The following is a 6,740-nucleotide window of genomic DNA, read 5'->3' on the forward strand; positions in this document are numbered from 1 at the left end:
AGATAGGTTCTATTATCATTTTTGAAATTACAGATGGCTAAGGAAACTCTCCCAGTGTACAAAGTTACTAAAGGAAATTATTGGATGTATTCGTCTCCCAAAAGATGGAAAGAAGAGACTAGGATTGAAGTAGAGATTTGAGCCATTAACTACCCATATAAACTTGGGCAAGTCACTCTAGCTGTGTTTATTCTCTGTAATTAAAAGGCCTTATTTATTTATTTATTGTGAGAATACGGTACAGAGGAGTTAAAATTACATGGGCAAGATAATGAGTACATTTCTTATCAAGCATTGTTGAAAAGGCCCTATTTAATTACAGCTCTCATTCTTTTGTGGCTTTATGTTCTATGCTTCCCCACCCCCCCCACGAAATATGTATAATTATTTGCAATTATTTGTGATTTAAATTAAACCACTTTGCTGTTTAGAAAAAAAATAAAAGATAAAAATACAAATTTATGAACTTGTTTCTGAACCAAACGGATAAATACTAGAGGTCATTTTTGAAATAACACAAAAGTCCAGTTGCTGCTCTTTGGCAAAACTGAGTGTTGCTGCCACCTCGTGATTATAAGGAGTATTGCTTTCATGCAAGGCCAGGTCCTTCTGTAGTAACCCATCAATCATCCAGTTGAACAGATAAATCAATAGGATTTTATGGGTGTATTAAATATGAGAGAGTTTGCTTCAGTGTCTTCAAGAGAACATTTTTCCCTTTGAGAGCAATGGGGTTGGGAGAAGACGTACTCTTGGCAAAGTTAAGTGGACGTTATCTGTCTTTAGCTTCCGCTGATTACAGTAAAATCCCCCAGTTAGTGGAGCTCAAGTTCATCCGGGGAACTGCCCAGGGTTGTCAGTGCATCAAGATTTATTACCATTTTATCTATCAGGAAAAATATCACCTAAGTACTGGTAGCTTACACGGATAATCCTAGGTACTCAGTCGGCTGAGATCTGAGGATTGTGATTCAAAGCCAGTCTGAGCAAGAAAGTTTATGAGATTTTTATCTCCAATTAACCACCAATTAAGCTGCAAGTGGAGCTGTGGTTCAAGTGATAGAGTGCTAGCTTTGAGCAAAAACATTCAGGGACAGTGCCTAGACCCTGAATTCAAGCCCTAGGACTAACACACACACACACACACACACACACACACACACACACACACACACACACACACACACACACACACACAGAATAACATTTTGCACAGCGGAGGATATAGCCAATAGGCTAAGAAGAAAGCTTACAGAACAGAATGTTTTTTTTGCCAGATATACATCAGATGAGGCCTAATATCTAGAATATACATAGTGCTTAGAAATTAAACCCCCAAAGAACCCACAATCTAATCAATAAATGAGCTAATAATGACTTAAAGAGAGACTTCTCGGAAGAAGTAAAAATGACCAATACAGATTTGAAGAAATGCTCATCATCTCTGGCCATAAAGGAAATGCAAATCGAAACAACACTGAGATTCCAACTCACCCATTAGAATGGATCAAGAAAATTAACAATAACAGATGTTGGTGAAGATGTGGCCATAAGGGAACCCAAATACACTGTTGGTGGGAATGTAAACTTGTTCAACCACTATGAAATGCAGTATGGGATTCCTCAAAAAATAAACATAGAACTGCCTTATGACCCAGCAATTCCACTCCTGGGCATTTATCCAAAAGATCCCAAACCAGGTTACAGTAAAGTCACCAGCACAACCATGTTCAGTGCAGCACTATTCACCATAGCCAAGATATGGAATCAGCCTAGATGCCCCTCAGTAGATGAATGGATCAAGAAAATGTGGTATATATACACAATGGAATTTTACTTATCCATTAGAAAGAACAATATTGTACCATTCATAAAGAAATGGAAAAACTTGAAAAGATTATATCAAGAGAAGTCAGGTCCAGAGGGACAAATGTTGCATGATTTCCCTTATGTGGAAGCTAAACTTAGCCTATAAACCTGTGCGTAAACACATTGGGTGGCATGCAAGTGGTTACAAATGGATTCACTCAAGTATTGGTACATTCAAGGGAGAACTCAAATAGTGTAAATCCTTGGAAAGGCAAAGTTCAAGTCTAACACCAGTAAATGGGTACTCAAAAGGGATGGGATAGGGGAGGGAAGGGATGGTAGGGGAAAAACAAAGGAGGAGATAACAATGCTCAATAAGAAACGTACTCATTACCTTACTCATGTAACTGTAACCCCTCTGCACAGTATTTTTACTATATATATTATATATAATATATATATTCATCTACATCTATCTATCTATCTATCTATCTATCTATCTATCTATCTATCTATCTATCTATCTATCTATCTATCTATCTATCTATATCTATATGGGGTGGGATACAGCCAAGGAGAGATGTGTAGATGAATGAATGGAGAATGCAGTTAAGAATTCAATGTGTACACTACAAAATTAAGAAAAAGGGAGGGGTGAGTTGGGAGGGATGGGATGGGTGAGAATGTTGAAAAAGGTTGACATTGATCAAGATACATTGTACTCATAAACTGCTTTGTTAAATGGAAACTATACACTATTATTTATATAAATAGCTGGGCACTGGTGGCTCATGCCAGTAAACCTAGTTACTCAGGATGCTGAGATGTGAGGATAGCAGTTCAAAGCCAACCTGGGCAGGAAAGTCTGTGAGACTCTTATATCCAATAAACCACCAGAAAACCAGAAGTGGCACTGTAGCTAGCTCAAGTGGTAGAGTGTTAGCCCTGAGTTGAAGAGCTGAGGGACAGTGCTCAGGCTCAGATTTCAAGCCCCACAACTGACAAAATAAAATAAAATAAAATAAAAAATTAAAAAAAAAACAGAAATGAAAGTGAAAAGCAAAGATTACTTTGGAGTTAACTTGAATCTGTTAGAGTATTCTTTTTCAGACAAAACCTTTTATTTTTTACGTGTGTCTTTAAAAAAAGTTTAACAATTGTTATTATAAAGGTGATGTATAATACTTACCTGGCAGAGGAAATACCATGATCACGGAAAGTGGTTTTCTCAGGGCGAGGTTTATCCATTGCACTCTGGATGTGCTGACACCTGCGATTTCCCCAAATGTGAGAAACTCTACTGCATAATTTATGGTAGTGGGGGACTCCGTTCACGCTCTAAAAAAATAAAAATAAAAAAGATGATGTACAGCGGTGTTACAGTTACATAAATCAGGTAAAGAGTACATTTTTTTTTGTCTGTTGTGGTGCTTGAACTCTGGGCCTGGGCGCTGTCCCTGAGCTCTTCAGCTCAAGGCTAGTGCTCTACCACTTGAGCCACAGCGCCACTTCTGATTTTCTGGTGGTGAAGTGGAGATAAGAGTCTCACGGACTTTCCTGCTTCGGCTGGCTTTGAACCGCAATCCTCAGATGTCAGCCTCCTGAGTAGCTAGGATTACAGGCGTGAGCCACTGGTGCCCGGCAAGAGTACATTTTTAATGATATTTTTTATGTTGGTCATGGGGCTTGAACTCATGGTTTGGGTGCAACAAATGCAACCGTAGTACTCACTAGACACTGTGGAAAATGAACTGTATGTCTGATGGGTGCAGAAGGGAGACAAAAACTGGGAGAAAGTAAGGTAAGGGGAGACATGGTTTAAAAGAATTGTACTGGCTAGTCATTACCTGATTCATGTAACTGTAACCTCTCTGTATATCAGCTCTACATTAACAATAATATAAAAGAGTACATTTCTTTTGGGGCAATGTCTCTCCTTCCCTCGCTCTCTCCCAGTTTTCCCTCCCATAATTTCCCATAGATCAAAAGCTATTCTTGATATTGTAACTAATAACTTACACCAATGACTCTACTCGTTAACAGCAACAACAACTCTAGTAGTCATGGCTGATTGGAGCAGCGGCATGGGTGTGCTGTGCTTTGAATTCAGTATCTCACCTAGCTGACATAGCACGCTGAGGTAATTATTTTTATGATTACTCCCATTTTAGAGTTGAGTAGACTCTACTGACTCTGAGGTTCAAAGAACAGTTGACCCAGTATCACCTGGCTCTTCCCCCTGGATCTCAGCTCATAAATCAGCTTTCCCAGATGCACTAAAACCAGGAAACAGAAGGCAAGTGCACGCCCTGGCCAAGCCACAAGCATCTCTCTATGTCTATGAGGATACTTGCCATCCCCAGAGCATGTTGTAAATGAATGCAATGACAGTGGAACATTACAGCCTCTGCTCAGGAACTGATCTATCGGCTTAGAAGGCTAGTTGCCTGTAGGGGGAGAGATTACCTCGGGAAAATGTTTTCCCTAATGCACATACACAAAAAATGTTTGCTGGTTAGAGGACGGAAAGGGTGATGGACTATAAGAAGATAGGTGACCCGTTGTTGGGAAGAATGTTTATCTGGTTTTTTTTCCAGTTCATCAGTAGAGAGGGCAATTGCTTCTCTCTATTACCATTTAAGAAATTAACTGCATAGTTATATGATCCAAATCTTTTCCTATCACAGCCAAAATGTCTTCAGTAATAAATATGCATGTACAGAATTATTCATGGAAGGAATGGACTTCCTTCTGGTGTTTGTTGTTACCTATGAGCCTCTTTCTCTCCCACTGAATCACTAATTAGCTAAAGACATTCCTTAAGTGTCTATTTGTCTATCTATCTATCTATCTATCATCATCATCATCATCTGTAACTTATCATTTTTTATATAAATAGAATATGTACTACAAAGATTTCATTCTTGTCCTTACTTCACACACATCCCCTTTTTGTTCTCTGGGCTAAGAATATAAGCTTGCACAATTCAACATTCTATATTGTTTCTCTGAAGTTTTTTTTTAAGGTAGAGAATTATGAAGGAATTTAGAATGTGTGAACAGGAAATAGTTAAACACAAGCTGAGAATGTTTTTAAGAAGAGCAAATGCATTTGAGACTAAAGGAAGTGTTGTACTCAGAGGGTCATGAAATGAGAACAAGCCTGTTTTAAGAAATAGCAAATCATGCTGGGTTGCTGGTGACTAAAGCTTGTAACCTTAGTAATTCAAGAGGCTGAGATCTAAAGATCTGAGTTTGAAGCTATCCCAGACAGAAAAGTTCATGAGACTATTATCATCAGTTAACCAGCAAAAAGCCTGAGGTGGAGTTGTGGCTCAAGTTGTAAAGTGCCAGCCTTTAGGGGAAAATAAAAGTCAAACCAGAATGTGAAGTCTTCAGTTGAAGCAGCAGCACAAGCAATAAACAAAGAAATAAAGTAATAGTGGATTCATCTTATGCCTAGACTCCATGTGCTGAGATTGGATGTGAAGTAGAATTTTTAGTCATTCTCTAAAATAAGCCTGAGCAGGGTGCCGGTGGCTCATGCCTATAATCTTAGTTACTCAGGAAACTGAGATCTGAGGATCACGGTTCAAAGCCAGCCCAGGCAGGAAAGTTCGGGAGACTCTTATCTCCAGTAAACCACTAGAAAACCGGAAGTGATGCTGTGACTCAAGTGGTAGAACACTAGCCTTGAGCTGAAGAGCGCAGAGACAGCACCTAAGCCCAGAGTTCAAGCCCCACAACAGAGAAATCAAACAAACAAATACAGCCTGAGGTGCAAGACCAAGTGTCCTTCTAGGGGTTCAGTGTAGGTCTTATTAATCTTTAGAGTCTCCCCTGTTTTCTAGTCTTGTACTTAGCATTTTAAGCATTTGGTGAGTTAAAAAGGAACTTTGTAATCAAGTGCCAGACTTTTAAAAGTAAAACACAACACACACACACACACACACACACACACACACACACACACACAGCAAAAGAAAGGAAAAACTACAGAGACTTCATTTCCTAGTGTGAAGGAAAAGATTGTAAAGACAGCGAATGTTCCATCGCATTTTATGAGTCATAACTGTGATAAAAAGCGGCACATATGGACAGTTTCTCAGTGATTTGCTACAGCTCCTCTAGAATCTAGATATAGACCTTTATTGTGGTTTGTACTCTAAAGCAATATTTTAACTTTTTAAAAAAGTCTTGCCTGGCTAGTATGTAGCTCAGTGACAAAGCGTTTGCCTAGCAAGTGCAATGTCCTTGGTTCAATCTCTAGCACCAAAAAAGAAAAGACAAAAAATAGTTTAAAAAAAACCCAAACACGGCTGGACGCTGGGGGCTCAAGCCTATAATCTTAGCTACTCAGGAGGCTGAGATCTGAGGATCATGGTTCAAAGCCAGCCTGGGCAGGAAAGTCTGAGAGACTCTTATCTCCAATAAGACACCAGAAAACTGGAAGTAGTGCTGTAGCTCAAGTAGTAGAGCACTCGCCTTGAACTCAAGCTCTACGACTGACAACAACAACAAAAAAAACCTAAACAAAAAAATCTTGCCTCTATGTGTATGCATATGTGCACAATGCATGTGTGTGTGTGTGTGTGTGTGTGTGTGTGTGTGTGTGTGTGTGTGTATGTGTGTGTGCGTGCATGTGTGCATTTAAGTCAGAAAAGCTAGTATTGAAAAAATTAGAATTAGGGCAATTCTTATGACTGGAAGTGTGTCATCATTTTCATGATGTGGTATATGACACATTCCCAAAGACACTTCCTTTCTCCCTAGCTTTCCCATGCCCTTTTGTTCAAGTACGTGGCTGCTCCCTGAAATCCTGGGGTTGCTTTCTTTAGGTAACCTCATCTGAAAACTATTTGGGAAGAAGGAGGGAGAAACTGTGAAATCTTTACTTATTTAGTTATTTTTTGTTGGTCGTGGGGCTTCAA

At 39.2% G+C, this 6,740-nt stretch overlaps 1 non-coding gene across 1 annotated transcript; it reads left to right on the forward strand.

Moving 5' to 3' along the window:
• Positions 1-2,990: 2,990 nt before the first annotated feature.
• LOC122123139 lies at positions 2,991-3,151 on the forward strand. Its single transcript, XR_006150324.1, has one exon. It is a non-coding gene; the product is annotated as a U1 spliceosomal RNA (small nuclear RNA).
• Positions 3,152-6,740: the final 3,589 nt, after the last annotated feature.

Source organism: Dipodomys spectabilis, unplaced genomic scaffold (genome assembly GCF_019054845.1).
Source record: "Dipodomys spectabilis isolate Male_0828 unplaced genomic scaffold, ASM1905484v1 ptg000221l, whole genome shotgun sequence".
Taxonomy (NCBI): Eukaryota; Metazoa; Chordata; class Mammalia; order Rodentia; family Heteromyidae; genus Dipodomys; species Dipodomys spectabilis.